The sequence below is a fragment of the Cottoperca gobio genome, chromosome 22 (assembly GCF_900634415.1).
Source record: "Cottoperca gobio chromosome 22, fCotGob3.1, whole genome shotgun sequence".
NCBI classification, from domain to species: Eukaryota; Metazoa; Chordata; class Actinopteri; order Perciformes; family Bovichtidae; genus Cottoperca; species Cottoperca gobio.
In genome coordinates this window covers 16,187,080-16,211,497 of record NC_041376.1, presented here as the reverse complement: position 1 = coordinate 16,211,497, position 24,418 = coordinate 16,187,080, and the positions used below count along the sequence as shown (strand labels likewise).

Genomic DNA, 24,418 nt, shown 5'->3' with positions numbered 1-24,418 from the left:
AGGGGACATATCATTACAAAACTCACTTTTGCAGTGCTTGTGTACATTTAGTTATCTAGAGAGCACTGTGAAAGAAGACAACCGGTCAGAAAACATGGGTTTGGCTTAAATACTGTATTTAAATACAAATTGTACTTGAACTTTACTTGAGTTTTCTGATACTTTTACTTTTAAATTACTTTCTAAATTCAGATTTTGGATTAATAATACACAATATAATAAAACAATTATCATGGCTCCACCAATTTAGCTGATCACAAGACAGTTCTGTTCACAGATGCGAACTAACCTGTACACTTTTGAGACTCTCACTAACTTCAGTTTGTCAGTTCCAATTTACCTTCAATTCGCCAGAAAGTCGTGGTACGTCAGTCAAGCTTTATCCTGCACTGTACAATACATGTGTTGAAGACTGACTGGCCATGAAAAGTCACGCTGGTTTGGATATTGGCAGTTCCTGTTCACACTGTACTGACTTCACCTGGACTACTCTGATAAGGAAGAACAAGTTGGAACCTGATGACTATGAGACAAAATCTGTGTATTTCGATTTGAATGTGTAACAGGTCAGCAGGGAGTACTGGTGTTAGTGGGGTGGGGAATATTACTGCGCTTTATATATTCATATCCATTTATTTTCGTATTCATTCACATCCCTGGCTGTACAGTAATTCTGACCTCTCTAGGTCAAGTATGTTCTTCAGTTGCACAGAAATATGTCTTTGTATACTTAGAGGACACAGTTTTATCAGTCAATCACTTCAGTCCCAGGCTTTCAAAGTGCTCATGTTTCCTACTACATACCTGTGAAATCACATTTTGGAGGATAATGAAGGACTGATGAATCAGCCTCAAGACATTTCCAAGGCTGAAAATAATGCTGACGTCATGATGCAATGTCATGTGCTCAACTAAAAGATTCCCATCCTCATGGTTCTCCACAAAAGCTTCACTCTTGCTGCTGTAATACAGGTGATGGAGGGGAGACAGGTGAGGAACAACATGGGAAAAAAAGTTCACATGAACATGAAAAGACAAACAGACATTGAAGGAAAATAGATTTTCCTCTACAGGTGACTTTTTAACACAGATCACATCACAGAAGAGACAGGCGAGCTCATTCTTGGAAAGATTCTTGGAAGTTCTTGTGCTTTTTGACTCAGCTCTGCGTTCAGTTGCAAGACTTCTCCTCAGCAAGCGGGAAAAACACTTCAGACAAAAGCACATGGCAGCTGGTGCATCTTTTTAACAGCATTAGTTCAGCTCCAGTGGGTTTGTCACAAAGTTGCAATGATTTAGCGCAGCTCAATGCTCTCCTTTCTCAGGAATTGTACATCGTGTGCAATGCGGCAGAGCATCAGACTTGGCCTAGTTTGCAATGCTCCATTTAAGCTTGTTTAGCTGATTGGCTCTGTGGAGGAGGAGTTGCCTTTGTGGACTGAAACTGATTAATTATCATGTAAAACCATTTAACAAAAACACAAAGTAATCCCAAGTTAATAAGCAATTAAGCCGGGCAAATAAAGAACTATATTTGTTATTGTTCTAGTTGAATGCTACGATGATAATGATAATTTGCATTCATGGAAACAACATGTGACTGATCCATTAGGAAGATTTGATTGAGTGCTTGTACTATAAGACTGGGCATGGGATTTCTTCATCACTGTGCTGGGATCAAAGAAAAACAAAAGGTGAACATTTTTGATTCACTTGCACATATATCACACTGCCTGGTGCATGATATCAGCTTGCAACACACAACTTTAATAATATATACAACTGTGGTGTGGGAGTGTTTACAAAATATATCAATTGTGTTCTCAGCATCTCCAAACACTCACTGATTATAAGTTGTGTGGGTATTGCAACAGAGGCTCTGTTTGAACACCTTACTGTTGTTCTTAGTTAGAGCTAAACTACAATCAGCTGATCATAAATATAATTTTTGCATTATTATTGCTTTGTAATTAAGATAATTACACACGTTGTTAGACATAAGATCTTGAACTGCGGCTCTGGACTCTTAAAGGCACGACTTAAAGCTAAAGTAATCCATATTTTCATATTAAAAATGGCTCACATGACTTCATAAAATGTCAAAAGATTCTCTCATAGTGACAAATTCACAGAATATGATCGCCCAAATCAACTATTGCACCCAGCTCTAAGGAGCATTTTAGCCTCTTTTAGCTCATTGCTTTGGCTTTCTGGCCCACAGCATTTATGGCATAAATGATTAATATGATTAACCCACTGTGCCCTACCTGCCCAGTCCCAACCAACAGACACACCAAGTTAGCAGCTGGTGAGCATATCATTTAGCAGCTAAAGAGACAGATACTATATCCTTCAGGATTTGGTGGAGACCAAAATAGAGTTAAAAGGAAAGTAAATGTTGGACCTATAAATGGCCAGAAACACAATCCCTGATTAAGGCTAATGTCTCAATCCATCAATAAAGCAGCTGTTTGCGAACATGTTAGCCATTTAATGTTTATAAGATGATAATATGGTAATGTTGTGTTTTTAGCTTGTTCAGCTGCGGCCTCTTAAAAAATTTATTATGCAGCTTTGAACATGTTTTAGTAATTTGCACACACACTGTATGTAAAGTCTGGCAATGCGTTATGGTTTATTTGCCCTCTACAGATTATTGGACAAAATCCAAAAATAATGGATCTTATTTTCCACAATGCACCTCAATATCATTTTTGGTTAGCCACTTCCTTCCTGATACATACCGACGTGTTTGAAACTCCATACCTCAAGTATGTAATGCACACTTTTGGTTAAAATGGTGTCATCTACAAACTCAAGTGATGTCACTTGAATAATTTTCTCAGACTTGACCAAGTTCCTCTTGAGTCACAGAAGACATTATACAACAGATTAAGTTGTCCTCCCTGAGACAGATGGATGAAGCCATGTACAATTGGTGGATTACCTTATAAAATTCATCTCCCTACTGTTTGTTTAAAATCTTTAACAATGCAGTGAAACTGAAATGCCACCATGAGTAATTTAGAATGAATTACAGGTTTATTTTTACATTTATCAGCATTAATGTAATAGCACTTCTTGAATAACCCTCCACACTTCCCATGTCTTTGCGCTCATTACGTTCTTGCCGTTGCAGAGAATCAGATACTTTTATGTTGTAGCACACAGACATGGATAATATATAGAGTTTCTCAAATGAATGTACTGATGAGTAAGAATGCAAAAACAAGCCTTACACCCACACACAGTCCTCATATCCTCCTTGATATCTTCATAAAGCAAAAAACAAGTGCTGTGTGGGTTTGCTCAGTGTTGTATCTCTTTAATTAGATCTACAACTGTATGGTGTACTGCAAAAGAAAAAGTTAGTTAGTCAATTAATCTAGGACTGACTATTAAAATCTTCTGCAGATATATCTACCAGTGGGGAAAGATTTAGTTGGTCTCAAATGCAAATCAATTTCTCTTGTTTGAATATGATAACACAAACCCACTAGCAAATTATTTAAGTTAGAAAAATAGAGAAATATTGGAAAACAAATGGCCTTTCAAAAAAGGGCAGTTTTGCAGTGACTACGCTGTCAGCCTATAGCTCGATATCGCCTCTTGAAATCATAATGCGGAACATGGTTAAGATCATAACATTTTTCATGGTGCCAGTGAAGTATAAAGAGTTTCCAAGCCTGATATAGATACTGTAATTGCAATTGGTTGATCGCTGGTGTGTAACAAGACGGTGGAAATTCACACAGCAAAAACAAGGCAAAGGTTTCAAAGAGGCTGCGTGGTGCAGCCAATCAATGATAGGCGAGGTGAATGAAGAATTAAATCAGACGATAATTGAAAGGGACAGCTCTGACTTACTCTGAATATATATATATAATAGATATATATATATATTGTATATACATATATATATATATATATATATATATATATATATATGTATATATATATATATATATATATATATAATATTATATATTATAGTATATATATATATATATATGCTATAATATATATAATATATATATATATACCTGTATCATATATATATATTATGTATAGTATATATAGCTATATATATATCTATATATATATATATATCTATGATTATATAATTATATGTATCTAACTATATAACTATCTACTTATATATATCTTCTATCCTATAATATACTATTCTATATTTTCCTATTATCTTTATATTTTCTATAATCTTTATTTTATCTTCTTTGTCTTTCTATATCTTTCCTATTCTTATCATTTATTTTATAATTTCTATTATCTTGTGTACTTCCTTTGCTATCTCTCTTTATCTCTCTCTCTCTCTTCTATCTCTTTCTCTCTCTCTCTCTCTCTATTTCTCTCTCTCTCTCTCTCTTCTCTCTATCTCTCTCTCTTTTCTCTCTCTCTCTCTATCTCTCTATATATATATATTATATATTATTGTATATTATGGATGCTTTTTGTCCTTCTGTGTAGTAAAGGCAGTGTTCCAAATTGTGCTTGAGCTAACCGTATACAATCATGAATGGTAGCACTTTCATGGATTTGAGAATGGATCCTTTACAGGGTGTTTTTATAGAGACTAAACTTGTGGTAGATAACTGAAGTACACCAGGGAGTGATAAAAAAACATAAATAAATAAACATGATGTGACTGTCTATTAACATACACAGCCAACTCCATAATGTCTGTATGGCTTTGAAAGCTTCCGGTGAATCTAAAAAGCATCTATGGTTTAATGACTAATATATCAAACAAAAACAGCAACAACAACAAATCATATCTAAGAGGTGGTTTAGTTTGTAATAGATACAATGTGTGTGACTGATGGAACACAATGAGAATGTCTCTCAATTAATTTAATCAGATAGATCCATTGAAGTACACAAAAGCAAACGAGAATTTCTTCATGTTTATGTGAATAGTGTACTATTCAATTTACCGTTAGGTGTTCTAAAGTTAGTAGATCAGCTTTCTGTTTACTGGTCTAAATTCGTTTTATTTTTACAGAGCAAGCAATCTCCTAGGACGGGGACAGGAAGATTGGAGTGATGTATGATATCACAAGCAACAGCTGTAGGGGAACACAGGACTGATGAATACTGTAATGACCCTGGCCTCGAGGCTGAATGGTAACTGGAGCAGACAACATGAACTGTGTGACCGGGAATCGACCAGAAGTCAGTGGATTGCCAGAGATATATCATGGACATGGTAAACATCATACCTTAAAAATGGTGCCATGGCATTGTTCCGACAGCTCATTATTCCAAAACTCCAATAGTCCGAAAAGTGTCCCATTGGACCGAAAGACCATTTGATCCACAGCCCAAAAACAAACACCTATTGCTCTGAAAATACACATTCTCCCTACAACAAACAGAAGCACATGGCTAATTATTATGCAGAATGAGAGGCAGAGTAAGGAGGGTCATGCCTTCATAGCAAAAATCAGGAAGGTCTGATGGTCATTGAGGGAAAGTGTGTATTTCCGGAGCATTGGGCACTCAGGACAATTGCCGTTTGTTTTCCGAAAAACAATTTCTTGATTATATATTTTCCACAATTTTTTCAAATTATCATTTATTTGATATTGAACATTTTTGGGTTCCATATTTAAGATATTGTGTTGGCCTGTATCCCTATTCAGTCCAAAATCTGTTTCTTTAACATCACTTTCACGTGCGTCTCCATGACCAAAAAAATAAAGAAGCTACAGTTGTTTCTTGTTCCCTCCTGCGTAAGATGTTTGAAGTGAGTTGTCCAACACTGAAAACTAACAGTGACAGAATACTGAATGACTATTTCAACACAGTTTATATTGTTCTCAGTGGAAGTGGATCCCATAGCAACTCCAGCATCTGACTTCTTTCTCTGTATCTTTGATCACTGTTCTTTCATCTTTTGTGAGCCTGCGACTGGCACAAAATTGCTGCATGGCATGATATATGACATTCCATCTCAGCAGCGTATGAAAAATAAATTAGATTTCTTGATCAGCCCCCCACCACCAGCCCTCCCTCCTTTCATCGCACCTGCTTTGCTCATTCTGCTCGTGCACATGGCAGCTGGGCTGTGAAACCCAAACACTGAAAGTGTGTTCACACCCAGTGCGTTAGAGATGCTTTTGTTCAAATTGTACACTGTTTATGTCTGTTGGCAGCACGTCACTTCTCCTAAAAGACACAAGTTCTTGCTTTTCATATTAATGTTTGGGTGCAGGTTAAACCAACCAAGATTCCTGTTAGTCGGCTGTACAGATGTGGGTAAGTATATATTTGTTTGTTTTGGACAGAGCCAACCTTGTCCTCACTCAAGCTCTTAAAGATCTATTTTTCCCTGTTTTTGTGTCTAAGTGAAAAAATGTAAAATTGGTACCGTATTGAACGAGAACTCTGCATGCGCAGCGACGAAGCGAGCTGCAATGTATTCTGTTGGGGCAATAGCAGACCATCAATGTACGTCCACTAAAAGAGCCTAGAAAGGACCATATAAAGAACTAAAACGTGTTGCTTGATCCAGTCTGTTTCTTATTGAATCAGGTGACTTGTGGCCGAAAGTATGAAAATCATATTTTCTTATTTCTGTATGTAGCACTTACATTGATTTGGCTTATTTGAAGCTATTCTACTGTACTTAGAAATTATTTCACCTATTTGAAGCTAATGTACTTGCAATATTCTCATTCTTCGGAGTCGTTTCCTCATGATTATTTGCACGTATTGTAAGTCGCTTTAGAAAAAAGCGTCAGCTAAATGAAATGTAATGTAATGAAAGATAACTATAGAAACATGAGTGAGAGGGACAATTTTCAATGTCATGACCAAATATTTAGCTGATTTCGACAATGTGGATGCGATGTGAGATTTCAGAACACATTTTCACTGAGTGAGACTTGGTTTGGCACAATAACAAAAAGACCTGATCAAGCGAAAGGTAGAGAAAAAGGTTTTAGTTTCTGGTCCATAAGGGTGTCAGACACTCATAACAACAATCTGAGCCTGTCAATGGCAAAAACAGGCACTTTTAGTGGACACATATCGACGGTGCGGAATTGGCCATTCCGCGGCTGCAGCACTCTTCCTCAATACTGGATCAATTGAAAAAAGTGTTGTCCCCATTAGTCACTTAGACACAAAAACATGGGAAAATAGGGTCCAGGTTGAAACATACTAAAGTTACTCTTAACACATAGACATGACATCTTCTCTTCTTACTTGAAGTTAGAGAGTCAAAAGGCATATTTTCTAAAATATTTAAAAATAAATTCAAACTTGCATTAAATTACTAGGGGGCAGGAGAACAAGCTGAAGCACAGTATTGACATATCATCACCTAAGGCATTGGCATTGTGCAATGAGGTGAAATGTCCCTATATAGCAGATTTTCTGAACGTTTGACATGGTTTTCTTTTGCAGTTTGAGACTTAAATACCTAGAAGAAATGCCAGAAAGTAGAATACAAAATGTAGATGTTATCAGACTTTAACACATGGCCCTGTCACACTAAGCATGCCCAGTAATTTGAAAGTTAACATCTCCAGTGTATGTGCAGAGTGTTTTCATTAAGATATCAGGCTTGCAGATTCCTGGGATGAAGGGGGGAACTAATTGAAACAATGCATGATGGATTTCCCGAGACATTCCTCAGAGGAAAGCAGCTTCTTTATTGAATCTCAGCTTGTCAGATCTCACACTGTAGGTCAGAAATAATTTGTCAAGCTTTCACTCATTGTGGTCTAATTATATATATGTATATATATATATATATATATATATATATATATATATATATATATATATATATATATATATATTCTCAGTCACTGGTTCCACCTTTCACCAAATTTAGATGATAATGAAATTATGCGACGCACCTTCTCTGCATCTTATGCTTTTATGAATCATCTAGAAGAGACATTCTATTTTAAACTACTGCATTTTATATTATCTTTATGTACAGTGGCCGCAAAGCACTAATGCACAGAATCCCTCCAATCCACCCCTGCATTACTGTATATCTCAGAATCAAGAAAACACTGTGAATTGTTTAGTTTTATTCTATTCTTCATTACCTCTCTCATATCCTTCATTTTTCTTTGTAGCTGACGCCACTTCACTCTCTTCAAGTACTCTACGCTCTAAGCTAGACGTACTTTGGATCAAAATAAATCCCCCGCAGCCCGAGTTTAAGCATTGTTTTGCTTCGGTACAGGGTTTACCGAAGCAAAACAGAGGCCAAACCCAGATTCAGCACGTAGCACGTTTATTCTGTCGTGTACTCATAATACCTTCTCAGTTTTTTCACATTGTATGACCTTCACAAAACTCCTGAGTGAGTGGGAATGCATAAAACCTCAAAAGCCTGAAAGCACTCTTTGAATCTCCTGTAGGAGACTGGACTAACAAAGTGATCAAAAGTATGCATCAAGAATCTAGGACAGCTTCCACTGAGGCTTTGAATTGCCACTTTCGTTACAGTAGTGACAACATCAATGGCAGTTATAGCCTCATTGTGACGCAGTTAAACAGCTGGGTGTTCTGCTGTGATCACAGTGTCAAAACCATCATCACCATCATCATCATCATCTTCACAAGCTGCTGCATCGACAACGTCCTCGGCTCATGCATTCAGTGTTGCATATCATTCCATGCTCATTTTCAGGTCCTACTTGTCTTTTTCTACTAGAACACGTTTACATTAAAAAAACACATTATTTGTCTTATAAAGCCCAGTCTTCTCTGATCGGCTTGCCAGAAAAATTGCAAAGGTAGATCTCAAGTCATGGTTGGAGACTCAGATGGCGGGCTGATGTCCCCTTTACATATAACGTTTGGGCCAGGAGACGCTTAGCTTAGCATAACAACTGGAAACCGCTTGCCTGACTGTGGAGTCCTATGACCCGTGTTTTTTTGTGGTTGTACGAATTACGCAAATGAGATGTGTTAATCAGTGGGCTTTAGAAGTGCTGGTAGGTAGATTTTGGAATCCTTTGATAGAGCCAGGCTTACTGTTGTTGACTGTTTCCAGTCTCAATGCCAAGCTAGGCTAACCAGTTGCTGGTTGCACCTTCATATTTAGCGTAGAGGCATCAATCTTCTCATCTCACTCTCTGCAAGAAAGCGAATGTACTTCAAAGTGTCTTTCCCAAAATGTCAAACTAACTAATACACTAACCTAATTATTATTAAAGCTTAACACTATTCAACACATATTCCACCTCTTTACAGGTCAACAAACAAATTGGAGCATGTCACCAGAAAAGCTGCTACTGTATGTAGGTTGTTTTACTTTAGTACTCAACTTGTCATTGCCACTTGCCAGCCTCGAAAAGGAACACAGTTTGAACACAAATGACTCTAAAGCCTCAACATTTCCATAAGACTTTGTCTCCCCATCAATACATGCTACACTGGGTGCATCTGCAAATAATCTTGCAACCAACAGCAGCTTTTCGTCATCTTTCGAGTAATTTTGTCACAAGAGACATTATACAATTGTGTTCACAGGTTTAGTTGTTTACGTTAACAGGCACAATTGATGGGTACATATACCATAACGCATCCAATGTCATGGTTTCCATTGCCTGCTAATTGCCCATGTACGTTTTGTTCTTTTTACTTTTACGGCAGCTGCCCTTACAAAGTACATATTATTTCATGTAATATTCATACAATTGAGACTTTGAACTTTGACCCTCTTTCTCATATAACCGCTGCAGTCCATAGTGTGGAATTTCAATGAGCTGTCAATCAGACTGTCTGTGCTCTCTTGCGGCTCAGTCGATGTAACTTATCTATCACTGCGCAAAGGATTGTGGGTCAGAATAGCCAGAAGAGCATGCTGGCTTGCATACTGCAAAATCTGACCAGATGCAAAATGACATCCTGGTACTTTTGGCATATTGCATTTGACACACTATGTACTATGTAAACCTTTGATGATGATGATGACATTGGGTTATTTTTCATACTTTTAAAAGCTCCCTCCAAATCCACAGACAACCCATACGACCATTTTCACAAGCTGAGTATGACTAATGACATGTAAAATGACCTTTGTGTAAAATTAGGGCGGCGTCCTTTTAGCTTATTGAGAATATGAGGTTAGTGAACTGCATATTTAATATCATTTTCAACCTTAATGTCATGTGTGACCCCTACTACGACACATTACGATAAAAGCATAAAACCACCCTAAAAAAGGGAGAGATGCTGTTAGCATATGCATAGAGCTTTGAACAAAGAATATTACATTTCACTGTCATGATTTGTGGTCAATTGTGCAGGATTGCAGTGTATTAAGTCCATTCAATTCACTTTTGCACCAGTACAGAGACAGGTTACTGATGCAGGTAGGTGCAGACAATTCTGGGAGCATGGATAAAATAAAGTTTAATATGCAAGCTCATATTGTGAGTGGGAGGTGCTGTTTGCCCGTTTGATTTGTTTTTGTTCTATAAACTGAAGATAAAGGCATGGGTGAGACTGATTCATCCGTCATGTGGCATTTTTTTCTTTTCATAAGGCCATATTATAGGTTTACAGAGACACTAATTCATGCTAACACTACACAACGTTTAATTTTCCAGACACTAAGTATCACTCCTGGGCGAGAGATAAAGTAGAGTCTATGAAGAATTCACCAACCAAATCTACAGGTCTGGAATTAATATCACCTCCCCTCTGAGGTTTCTGTCACTTTTATCATGTTGAAAGTCCTCTGTATGAGCGAATATATCCTGCCAAGGCCTGAGCTTGATAAGAAAGGTCAAGGACGTTTAAGGGGTAATTTCAGCCCTTAAACTATTTCTGAGTCAAACAGAAAAACGGAAGGAAAAAGGCAAGCCTTACCTATATCTTGTGGTATTGTGCCATATGGTCCCTCGGAAAAAACCTCAAGGCCACACATTCACACTCAGAGAGCACGATGAAGAAGCAGCCAATAGAGAGCACGATGAAGAAGAGGCCTATAGAAAGAAAGCAAAAGAGAAAACTGTTACAAGGCAATTTTCTACACCATTGTTTGGCTGTTTTTATTGAAACAAGGTTATTTCTTATTTAGGTGTTGGAGGTAAGGCGTGGGAAATTCAAAGAGAAGGTCATAACAGGTCACACGCAATTTACTTCTGGTGAATATTGTACTAAATAATACTGCTTGGCACATATGAAAAATCACACTTTAGATTGTGTATATTTGGCATGAATAACATATTAACCTCTGTATTATGATACGCTAAGCAACAAAACCTTTTTACAATTCAGACAGCGCTATTGTGATTTATAAGGAATTATCTGCTTCTCAAACAAAAGCCTATAAAAATCTCCTTAAAGCACAGTGTAGGAGGGAGGGGAGATCAGATTGGTTTATGGAAAGTTATTGAAATAGAGCACAGCGGGGTGTTTGTGCAGGGCCTCGGCTCCCAGGTGAAATTATAATCTCGCCTATGACTGAACATTCTTCTTCTCTTTTCTCTTTTCTCTTTTTCTCTTTTTCTCTTTTTCTCTTTTTCTCTTTTTCTCTGATTCTCGTGGCCAGTTGTCCCCACGAGCTGTTTGCCTTTCTAAACACACATTATGAGAGCTGTATTGTTTGTTTGCTTTGAAAATATGTGTGGGAGTATGAGTGCCAGTGTGCATGTGTCTGAATATGATTGTTATCGGCTATATGTATGATGAAAAAGACAAGATAATGCATGTAGAAATGTTTGTTGTTTTTGACATACTAAGTTAAATGCCAACATCTGCTCTCAAAGCAATGGAAACATATGGTCTCTCAAAGTGTTAAATAAGGGTGAGTATTTATGGAAGTCTGAATCTAGCGAAGTTGCATTCGATGTTGAAGGGAATGAATGACAGGCTGCACCACTTTGATTCCTCCATTGATAGCAAACATTTTAATATTCCGCTCAGTGCTCATCCTTTCAGGTGTTTGTATGCTGCTTCTCTCATGCGTTTCCCCTCCTACGCAAGAACGCTACGATCCAGACAATCTAGTCGACGCTGCCGTTGACTGACTCTATTTTATACACACACACACACACACACACACACACACACACACACACACACACACACACACACACACACACACACACACACACACACAGAGTTCCCTCCTTGCCTCTCTCAGTGGACTCATGACACACCTCATTCTCTCGGTTCAGATTCATCGTGTATCTTCTTGCTCACTCTTCCCTCATGATCTTGCAGAGGAAGTACGTTTGATGAGTTGAAGACTTGCAAGCGCGCCCCCAACGGTGCTTTGATTTCTGGAGCAGATGTTACTCATCAACAGTGTTTTGTCCACCAGGGGACCCTACAAAAAACAATCTAAGCCTCTGTTTTTAGCGGGTCCCTGGCTGGGTTTAGCCTGTCGATCGCAGTTTTACAAACAGCAACAAAGGATGCACTGCACGCTCACCTAAGAGACTGTTATTCCACTTAACCCTTTCACGGTTGGAAATATCTAAGCCCAAGTGATCTGAGAAGGCGGATGGTTGGTGGCCCTTAGATTTGACCATTCATAAAGTCATTATTAGCATATAAGGCGGAGCAGCCAGAGAATCCAAATGACACATTATTGACCCACTATCATTAGCTGTCTTAATTCAAGCTCCATTTAAAGACACTGCCTTGAGCAATTTCCTGCTGTGATGCACATTTATGCTTATAAAAAATGAAAGAGGGAATTGAGACTAAAGATGCCAAGAGAACACTGTTTCATTATAACAACACAGAAAGCCTATTAATATAATTCATAATGAATTTATGATTTATTAATGGATCCTTGTTTTTTTTGTGACATGCTGCATCAATCTGACCCATAATTGGTGCATTTACAGATCAACAGCTTCATAATATGGAGGTATAACACAATATAAGTGTTTCCTTAGCAGCTCAGAACCAGCCTGTAGGCTATAGGATGAGATGAAACATTAAGGGGGCATTCTCAGATACCTTTACAGATGTACTAGAGAGGGTTTTAAGGGGACGTACACACCTTGGGTTAGCTGTATTGTTAGCCATCTATCCCCATATAGCGCTTAATCAAAAACAATCGTTTCTTTCCGATTTTTGTCCAAGTAATAATTGTTCTTTCATAACTGCTTTTAATTGATTTGGTATTTATTGTACGTAGCCTATACTCAGAGCAAGATAGCATTAGCGGCTGCCTGCCTGTGTTTCATGTTGTATTCTTCAGTTCATTAGTTAACAGGATTCAGAATGACTAAAATGGTGAGCGCTTGACTTTGCATTATGTGTTCAAATGTATTCAAAACCTTTGTCAAAGTTATAAATAATTTATGTGACCTCTGTGGTAGAATTTGGACCTGTCATTGAGATGTCATTAAATGTTATATAATGTTCAACGGCAGGAAAAACAGTATCAAATGAGTTTTGGACAGATAGCTTTTGTTGATAAAGTCACTGCTATCTGCTGCTAACTTTAGATAGCTGACAGGAGCCAAACCCTGCAATAAACCCTGCAGAGTGCTAGTTGATACCCAATAGCGGTCAATGTACCTTACATGCTAGCTCCTGGTGAACACAGGGACCGAAACACAGTCTCCGAGACAGACGAGGCCAAGCCAGTTTGATGACAGGAAATAAAGTGGCAGCCTTGAGCTGAGTTAGCTAATAGGACAGCTAGCTGTACAGAGCTAACTAGCTAATGGGTGTTAACTACAGTTATTGACAACCTAATGAAATCCAAATTCTAATACTTTACTTGAGGTCACGTAAATTATTCATGACGCCATTATTAAACCATTTGAAAGAGTAATACAACTTAATGACAAGTCCAAATTTTACCAATTTAGATGAGGTCAATGAAAATATGCATGACACAATTATAATGGTCTCATGACAGCTAATGTCAAAACCAACCACTTATGATTTATGTTAAATCATTTCTTTAAGTTTGATAACTAGGTCTGCTATGACACATTTAGGTTCCGTTATCTTAATGTAAAGTTGCCATAACAAGGAGATCTCAAACAATGTCAACTTTGCTTTAAAAGCTTTTTTATGATTTACAGAATTACATTTAATGACAACAGTCATAGACATAAATATTCCTTTATGTTCATGACAGTGTCATGTCAGTCTTATGACAAATACGATAATAACAACTTATAATAACTTATAACAAACCTTAAAATAAATATATATATATATATATATATATATATATATATATATATATATATATATATATATATATATATATAATATATAATATTTCTACTATTCTGATGTCTTTAGTCAGTAAAAGTTCTAGACTGTGGTAGAAGGAAGGTGGCTATGATGCTAAAGAAAATACTGACTAATTCATTTGACTTTTCTGTCAAGGCTACACCCTCTCAGATAAATTCAAGATTTCTAAAAAAGTTCCCTTAAAAACAACCTCAGCCATCAGAAATAACCAAATGTCAGAAATTCCAGGACGTAGACCAAGGTCAGGTATTTTTATTTTGTTTTGAAGATCACTTATCATACCAGTCTAACTCTTCTAGTGTAAGTTATTTTATTTGGATTTTTTTTCAGTAAAATATGTATCAGTCACAAGGCTGTGAAGAACAGCCGCAGGCAGCTGGCAGGCGTTTTGCATTCTTGCCCAAACTAAAAACCCTCTGCTTTGTGGCCTCAGTTGGTTTGTTTTTTAGTCACTACTCATTTCAATTCCTTTTAACTTACAGTCAATTTACACCAAAGAGGCTTCAACACATGGTGTCATCCACATTATGCATCATTGAGTCATTAGCACTCACGCTCAGCTTCAATAGCAGACAGAGAAAATTGACACAAACGCCTCTTCCACAGTCCTTGTTGGACATTACACGCGTGTCCAAGTTGTTAGTGGGTATGAGACAACAGGCGGACTGGGGATTCAATGACAAGCCACATTTTCCCCCCTGCAACAGCTTCCCACATTGCACCTCCTGTGGAGAACTGTAATCACATTTTCTGTGACGGTGCTTCTAGTGCCCATGAGAAAAGGATTTATCGAATTCACACACATTGTCATTACGCAGTCCAGTATCTGTGGCCACTTACATCAAGCCAATGCGGTTTAAAAAGCATCAGGGCTAGGAAATATACGCACACTTTTCGTTAGGCTAGGAATGCTGTAGATAACACACAGATGAACATTACAAGGTCAGTAAGGGGGTGTGTGTTGGATTTTATTTGGCAGTTTTGTGAGCACACAGAAGAAGATTTTCTATTGAATCCTTGAAGCAATAAGTTGCCTACTATTATACAATTGTTCTATTGTCACTAACTGAAGTGTAATGATTATATTATGTTATGTATGCTTATATTATTTTAGCTTCCATAATTGAGGTATTTGCCAAACGTCGTGGCAAGGCATCCAATGGTTAAGTCATTTCTTTTAAAACCACAAATAACTGTGAACCTGGTGATGTCATGGCCATGTCCTTGGCTTCCAACTGACTACAATCAGCTCATCAACCAACAGTATATCAACCCCGGCTTTCCTCCCAGTCTTCACCAGATCTCTTTTCCAGTGGTAGCCATGCTCAGACCAAGCTCTTGTAACTTTCAGAAGTTTTCCTTGTGTTGTTGTTGTCTGTGTTAATGCCACTGTCAAATACATGTTTTATAAACTTTGGCATGCTGGTGGTGCTTGATAAAAACTCAGGGGATCAGCAATTAGGATTTATCCTGAGGACAGCACTTCTATGGAAATCCATCCTAAAGTTGTCATATATATGTTATATTTGTTATACAGTTGTTATGTTGATATTTCATTCTGGACCAAAGTAGTGGATGTTCCAACTGACTCATTGCTATCCCTAAAGCATGCTAGCAGCGTGGCTGAAAAATAATTAACCCAAGCAACAGAGGCGGAGAAATCTTGGCTTAGGTTCCTAGGATGGATCGAGCTCCAAAGACACTGAATATATCCTACACTTTCTATTATGCAACTGAATAGTGCTTTTTGTCAGACCCTCCTTGCCTGGTAAATGCCCACCTGTTTCTACAGGCTTTCATGCAGGTTTTCAATTGCAAGTTTCCAAGTCCAACTAAGTCGCAATAGTCCCGATGACATTACAAGGGTTATTTTTCTAGACATTGGAGAAACTCCTCTGGGAATCACTGAAGACATTGTAAGGGATTTAGCAGTTGAGTTACTTTCCCTTTTAACAGAAGCATATTATTGAACAACCATACAAGATTCTCAGTATTGGGCGATTCTGCAAAACCCCTTTTTTGACAAACGTTTTGTTCACTACCAACATTATTCAAATTTTAGCTTTCTACATTTTCTGCATGATGGCAATTACAGAAAGGTTATGGTAATGACAATAGGTTAACTACATTTAAGGCATGGTTAAGCTTAGGCAATTAAAACACTTGAACATAAAGGCAAATAATGTGGTTCTAGTTTCAGAGGCAAGGTTAATTGCAGACTAGAATTCAAGTCTCGTGCATGAAGATCTGATGTGCTACACGACCTTCCATCTACCTGACCGCCACACTCTTTTTTTACCCTCTACTTTACGTATAGGGCACTTTACTTCTGCTGGCATTCGTGAAGTGCAGAATCATCCAATATAGATGTTACTTTAAGCATTCTGTGCTGAATATAAGCTATAGCTTCACATAATAGACAATCAGCTTGAATAAAGATAAAATTACAGGGGGGAAAAGAATCCCAATGTCAAAAGTTTGATCACAAAAAACAACTCATTGAGTTTTCATAATATTTGTGGAGGAAGAACAACTTTATTAAGACACTTTGTTGGTTTATCTGAAACAAAAATAATATTTATTAATTTAGAATCAACTTAGCAAAGCTTCATTTGTTTAATGTTCAGTCTGTAACCTCCATAATTTCTCCATTATAGATCTAGAAGTGGGCTAAGAAGTTATTTGGCCTGTTTAGAAGTACAAACTATGTCATCCCTGATGTCTTATCATGGAGGAGTACAAGTATGTTTACTCCAGTTTGGATGACACAGGCGGACTGGCCATCTGGAGTCTTCTTTCACTGGGAGGTTGATGGATGTGTGGGCCAGCAATGAGCCGATCAAAGTTTAAATCATGTCCCACAGTGGTTGTGGCTAGTGGTTGTCATAAATACTGTGCAAGCCCAGTCCATCTTTCTAGCCCCAGGTAATGTTACCTAGGTGAAATATAATATGTGTTTTTAAAATTTTAAAACAAAATGTAGTGTAAAATTGAAAATAAAAAAGGCAGGGGAACAGACACACAAGGTAGGGCTGTGAATTGTTTGAAAAAACAACCCGAGGCTAAAGTTGCCTAACGCCACAAATTGATTAATTCATTTGGTAGTACTGCAGCAACGTTGCTACTTACATCATATTGTCGTCACTGAATCTAAGTACTCTGTTGTTCTGCCTTCAAGTGCATCCGGGATTTATTCCATCGTGGTGAAAGGTATGTGAACAAATAACCAGAGCTTCTGAATGTGAAAAACAGTCAACTATGCATGCATTCAAGTGCCTTTTTCAATAAAGGATAATAACAGAGTAGAAGTGACTGAAATCATTAGGTTTGCTGCAAGGTTTTCTGTATCTTTCACTGCAAGTCTGCCTTTAAATAGCATAATATAAACCAATGAGGCCACATATGGACCTAACAACGGTACTGTGTGATGAGGAACACAGCCTTGTTGTTCATGTCAATAACACCACTGCGTTGATCAGTGGGGACCCATTGGACCAAAAGTGGAATGTGGCGCAACTATGGCAACTGCACAGTCCACTATCATCCAGCAATGCAGTGTTGTTGGATCATTAAATATGGGCATGCACACATACTGTATCAGGTAGACAACCTTGTAACTTGTAGTATTGTGTGGTGCAGTATCTATCATGAAAGAAGTAAGATGACAGAATCAATACATTTGTACACCCATCGTTACCTTACGAGTTGTAAAATCCCGCCTCAAAGGAGGTCAAACTGCATTGTGCTGATGTCAGAAAAGCCTTTCAACTAGACTTCCTGCTTGGTGTTTTATCTTCTGACTGACAAAACGCCCCCACCAATGCAAACCGTTGGATACTGGGCTATTTTTGATGAGAACATGGCGTAAGAGAGCACTAAACAACTCTACATGTGCTCACAAATACAGGAATCACTAAAACAAGTACACTACAGGATTAATTTTCAGTGGTATTCATGAATGAAGAGACCAATTTAAGTTTCAAGAAGGGGGCATAGGATGTAGTTCCCTTTTAACCCTTTGATCCACAACATGGGTCCAAATAGACCCGAGTGAGTTTTAATTGTAAATATATTTGCAACATGTATGCACTGAGATGGCAGTTTGCGCTATACCCATATGTTTTTATTGAATCAGTTTTCTTTTCTTTTCTTCATTCATTTTATACATTCACCACAGTTAACTACAGTTACACTACAGATACACTAACAGTTCAATATCTCACAGTGTTATTGACTGAATGATGCATGTTATGTGTGTGACAAAGTGACAAATAAAGATTTCAAATATTAAATGTGTTGTGTGGTCCAAACCACTGCTATAATAGTTATTTTTAACAACAATTTTATTATAATATGTATTTTTTTCATTGTTATCACACTTTACACACATGGGTCAAAAATTACCCTGATTAATTAAATTAAACCTGATGTAGTAATACAAAAACTAGTTTAGTTCATAAATTAAGAAAGGGAGAATGAAAATAATGATGTGTGGTCATCAAAAAACAAGATATTTAATGAATACTTGGATTATTAAATGGCTTGTGTGTCAAAGGGTTAAAGTAAGCTGTACCTTTAAAAAAAAAAGTGTCTTTTCACAACAAATTATTTAGCGTATCACCCTCCCTTATGTTGCTTTTGGCTCATTCCATCCTCATAATTACACCACAGTGTGTCCTAATGCATATCCTGAGCATATTGTTTTAACTATTTGTGTTATTTTCCAGCTTCCATTTGGTGTGTCCAATGTACAAACATCCATACGGGCATTCTAAATTTCAGCATGGCAGACCATGTAAGTACTGTTCAGTTAATACAACTATTAATGAAGCAATTATTTATTTGTCTCGTCATCTGATTATGACACTATTATGACTGGTTATGACAATCTTATTTTGACGTTATATTGAAAATGCTAAATACAAATTGTTTCTATCTACTTAATCTGTGTCTGTTCACACAACATCGCTATTCTTCAATGTGTTTTCACTTTCCATTCTGCAAACTAGAATAAGCAAGTACATTTTCTACAACGCCTCAACAAATGTTCCTCCTCAAAAGTCTTATTAGAAGCACAACACTCTCACATTTACAAACTTTATTGGCATTTCAAAAATGTCAACTTTACTATTTAAATTATCCTTTTTTTCCATAATATGGACTTGTAAGATACAATTCAGAGAGGGAAATCTTACAGAATAATTTAGGAAAGTCATTTTTCTTCTCATTTAGTAAAAATGGCCCTCAAAGTCCTACATAACGTGTTATCTTTTCTTCTTCCTGGAATTTACTCTCCATTCTTTCTTGGCATTTGTTAGGTTTAACTTGAGAAAATAGATAGGAAACACAAAGATATTGTCTTTTGTATTAATTCATGACCTGTCAATCTGTCAATTTCAACTCACAATTGCATATTATAAACTAGGACTAACTGTGTTGTGTATACTGTATGTTAAGGCCTATTTATATGAGGCATATGCTATGGTTTACAAGTTGTCTGCACTGCAACATATCTCTCATCACTTGCACTGAAACAGAGACTGCACTCTTGAATGCATCAGTCACTGGAGCTTTAAATGAAAGCAAATGAAGCACGGAGTGGATATTCATTGAGGCTGGTGGATGTTACACAGCCTTTGTTCTTTCAGCAACAGGCTCATTCTGTGCATGCAAAGCCAAACATATTATTCCAGTAGTTAAATAATGTCATTGGTTGCCACTGTAGCATACAAAATGACTTCCAAAATTCGACTCAGAAGTGTGTGTGTGTGTGTGTGTGTGTGTGTGTGTGTGTGTGTGTGTTTGTGTGTGTGTGTTTGTGTGTGTGGGTAGTGTAAAGCACTTGGGGTTTACTTGGAATCAAATATGCTATATAAATCACATTGTCTAGCCTTGCTTTCCATATAGGCATGCAGGCTGTTAAACATGCAGGTTTAGAAAAAACCTTTTACTGCCAAGTATTGGTGAATATTTTACTTTTCTTCTCTTTCAAGGTCTGTCAAATAAATCTGGATGGGAAACATGTGAGTGGAAAATGCAAGTTGGGAAGGGCGGTTGCACCTAAGCATGAATAAAGGTACAGAAAGGTACTGGTGCATAGGATTAAGTTATATTGTTATGTATTTAGTCATGATACAACTCCTTCCATACGTATCATTAAAAATGAAGGGGCTTTTTTTAGGAACTGGAACTATAACATATAACACTGAAAGGGCAAAAAAAAAATATATATATATTACCAATACTAATTCAAGATGTGACATTAATTGGAAACCATGCTTACAACTGATGGCATTAATGTAATTTTCTTAATAAATGTTGTTATTGACCTATTCACATTCAAGACTTAAGACCAAAAACAAAAGATGCGTTTAACCACTGTTGCATTTAACCATTTCGGAAGGAAAACATTTTAACATAGACCAGCCAAAGTCCAAGGTTGTGTCTGTCCAAACCACAAAAGATATTCACTATAATATGACATAAACTTGAGAAAACTGTGAAATCTCCACATTTGAGAGGGTTAAAAATTACATTTTCTGTCATTATTTAATTGAAAATACTTTAACGATTAATCAATTATCAAAATCGTTGCAGATCTACTCAGCCTCCATGTATCTTGTGTGTGTGTGTGTATCCAGTGAGGTCACTTACAGGAACATGGAATATTTTAAATAAAATATAAAGCCAAACCTAGCCGAGAAATTGATTGGAGGTACAAGGTTTCCACACAACAAAGATATGCTACATTTTATGCAGCGTATGAAGAAAAATAATTTAATTAGTTCAGCTCTTATCACCTAGGCCCGCCCTGGTTCTTTAGTTTACCACTTTGTCAGACACATTTAACTACTCTATCTGGTTCAGTATTACACACCCGTTCCTTCGATTTAAAAATAATCCGTACAATAAGTCACTTATGAAAAGGACAGCACATCATTCACATCCTATTTCTGATAGAGAGCCAAAGCTTCTTCTCAACAGCGGATGATTTGTAGCCTTCAAGCCCATTCCCGCCGCCTGTCACTGGAGCTTTAACACCATTTGTCAGAGGAAGTTCTATGGCTGGAAGTGCTGCCCCTGACAGCACAGCTTCCAATTGGTCTCAGTTGTTTCCGAGATGAATCAGAAAGGCTTTTAATAAGGAAATTAAAAAGAGCTTATTGGCTGTACAGGTAACTTCAAAGCGAGATTAATATAGATCCTCTGAGCATTTCCTGTGTTTCCACAAACTTTACACACGCTGAAGAACGGATGGAATCTTTCTCTGTCAAGGAAAACTCACTTTGTCAGGCAATAAAATGTATATTTGTTTTTCCGCTGTCAGAATCCCAGTGCGAATTTGACTACAATAAATGCAGAGATAGATGTTGCCTCAAGGCTTAACCTGCCATTTCAAACACCACACATAATATCAGAACTGTACCTGCAACTTGTATTGATCATGATCATGAAAAGCTTATAAAGAATATTAAACTTTTGTTTAGCTCTTTTCTTGTTGCCTGGTTATGGCCCTTGAGGCTATAGAATATAAGACCATTAGAGATGCACATGGGTTGAACATAGCGTAACACAAATGTGATGTTGCATACAGTATGTATATTATGAATGATCTGGATTTCTGACCCCAGGAGTACTAGCTGGGGCCATTGGCATCAGCTGATATTATTTATTTATTTAAAAGTATTCCCGAGACCGAAATGAAAGCGCTTCAGTGTAGGTCAGGGGTCTTCAACTCAACCACGGTCCGCCTGTTAGTGACCCCTGGTGTAGGTGAATACATTGTAAGAAAAAAAATATTGATAGAGGTCCATTTAAAAGTCTATAACAAGCAGCGTGAGTGCAGTCCATGCAATTTTCCAAGACGGAGCGAAAACAGCTGCCTTTCCACGTGCGATCTGGTCCCGCAGCTGACAGAGACATCAAAATCCTGACACACATACTATATTGCACATGGCAAATTCATGACATGTGCACATGCTGCCAAAGATGAAAGCCACGAGAACAAGGCATGTGGGAATAGATGTACAGTAACGAGAGCCTTGAGGCCTGGCTTAATGAGGAGGATTAGTGAACCATGATAGGGCTCTCATTTGCAGCTGTAAGAGGGGCGGTGAGGCTGGTAGCAGCGAGGGCTGGATGGATGACGGAGCAAAAGTTTGTCAGGTAGAGGACGGGCTCACCTCAGCTCCCAGGATCCTCTTAAATGAGACAGACGGAGTGCAGACCAATAGATGAGGCCAGATTGTAAAAGCTGACAAGTGCAATCAATAGATCGCACTGTGATATTAACTTGCTATCATCTTTTTGATATCTCGCTGAGATGGGACAGAGGAGGAAGGCAATTCCCACGTTTAACAAATGTGATATGTCTTCAGTACTGCAAATTAATTTTTCATCACAAACATTATGCGACCTTCGAGCACTTTATAAATCTATTTCTAGTTAATTGCTTAATTTGCCAATGATATGCTATCAAGAGGCACTTTACTACTTCGCTGTTCCCATCCTAGCAGATGGTACAGATGGGGACAGATATTTCTGAGAGATAAACCTCTGTATTAAGGACTAATAACGGTGTCATATTTGTCTTGTTTATTAGGTTTGGTTCACTGCTTTAAGTGTCATCTCTGCATTGCTCTCATGTGGTGAATTCTCTTACATCCAGTGGAAAGATTAATCTTTCAATACAGAAAATCTCTGAATCACATTTGAGGCTGGCCAACATCCTGGCACAAGTACTGCATTTCTGATCATGTAGATCTACTCTTGTGAAGGCCTATTGACACCAGCAAGGTTCACAGTGAAGGTGATTCAAGTTTAAAGGCAGTGCTAGAAGCATGATGACAAAGTGACTCCTCACAAGGCTAAAGTGCTGTAGCCGTTGAGCTAACCACTAACATGCTAGCCAGCTGGGATGATGCTAGCACTAGTCAGTCACAATCATATTCAGGCTAGCTCTCTAAGCTAGTTGCAGTTAGCAACCTTTTTAGCTCATTCGCTAACAAACAATAGGTTCGCGCAAATGTATTTGAGTAAGACAAGCAGTGTCAAGTGTGCAATTTTTCATCTCTTATGTCAAAGTTCACCTTAGTTGAACTCAACACAAAAGATTACTTTGCCCCCAAAAGAAAATCCCCTGATCACGGCAATATTTATTCTGATTGCTCAGATTGTTGATTAGACTGCTTTAAAGCAGCACTCTAGTGATGAGAAGCATTTTCATAAAGTGAGTGGCCTTGTAAGAGACAGACAAAAAAAGGTCAATCAGTGCAGCCAAAGCATAAAATGCCTCAACTTTTAGTCTCAAGTATTAAAACCCTGGATAAAACTGCATATAGTATATACCATCTTTTCTGTATGGGTAGCAGAGAGATTGAAAATGTGACTTTAGTTGGCAGACATATTTGGATCAGATTTCTGTCACTCCTCCTCTCTCACTGCTAATTCTGATCTCTTGGCTTTATTCTGTAGATGTAATTAAGTAAGCTTAGTCTAGGCTCACAATACACCGTATGACGTGCATATGACCTGCTATAATTGGACACCTAGTGAGAGCTTCATCAGACAAGACATTGAGCATTACGCATGACATTTCAAATATAGTTTTCAGAGAGTTCTCTTTCCAAAAGCTTCTGACTGAGGTCTTACTGCAGTGTTTTATCATTACCTTATGTCTCTTGGTAATGAAGATGGAGGGGAGGAGGTCTCTGGCTACACTAGTTTCTTTGCCCTCGATTCCATACAATGTTCCTTTATTCTTACCATGGTTGTACAGTATAAATGACATTCTAGGCAAGCAATTTTAGTCTTAAGAAGAGTGTCCTATCAAACCCAGAGAGAGAACCTCACGAGCATGCCGAACACTCTCCTGACAATTTTGGTGAAATCAAGTCAATTTAGCTGGAAGAAAGCGTTTTATCTTTCTCTTAACCGTCCCAATCATTGTATTCAGTTTTGCCTGGGGGAATGGCGCCTCCTTGCCATCACTTACCTGAACTCCTTATCTGTTTTCTTCCCCTGAGAGCAAAATTGAAACAAGCACGGATTAACTCAATGTCACGGCAGCTTTGTCCCTGCGATAATGGGGGACAATGAGCTCTGCAGTGACAGCAGTAAATGATGCCAATTTTCTCAGAGAAAGGGAGAATGATAGAACGAGAAAAGAAGAAAAGAGTTTGGGGGA

At 37.7% G+C, this 24,418-nt stretch overlaps 1 protein-coding gene across 1 annotated transcript in view; it reads right to left on the bottom strand.

Moving 5' to 3' along the window:
- LOC115027746 (leucine-rich repeat and fibronectin type-III domain-containing protein 2) overlaps positions 1 to 24,418 on the bottom strand; it is a 137,479-nt gene that overhangs the window by 30,083 nt on the left and 82,978 nt on the right. The window contains 1 exon segment of the mRNA XM_029461228.1: positions 10,867 to 10,982. The gene's annotated coding sequence lies outside the window, so the exon portion shown is untranslated.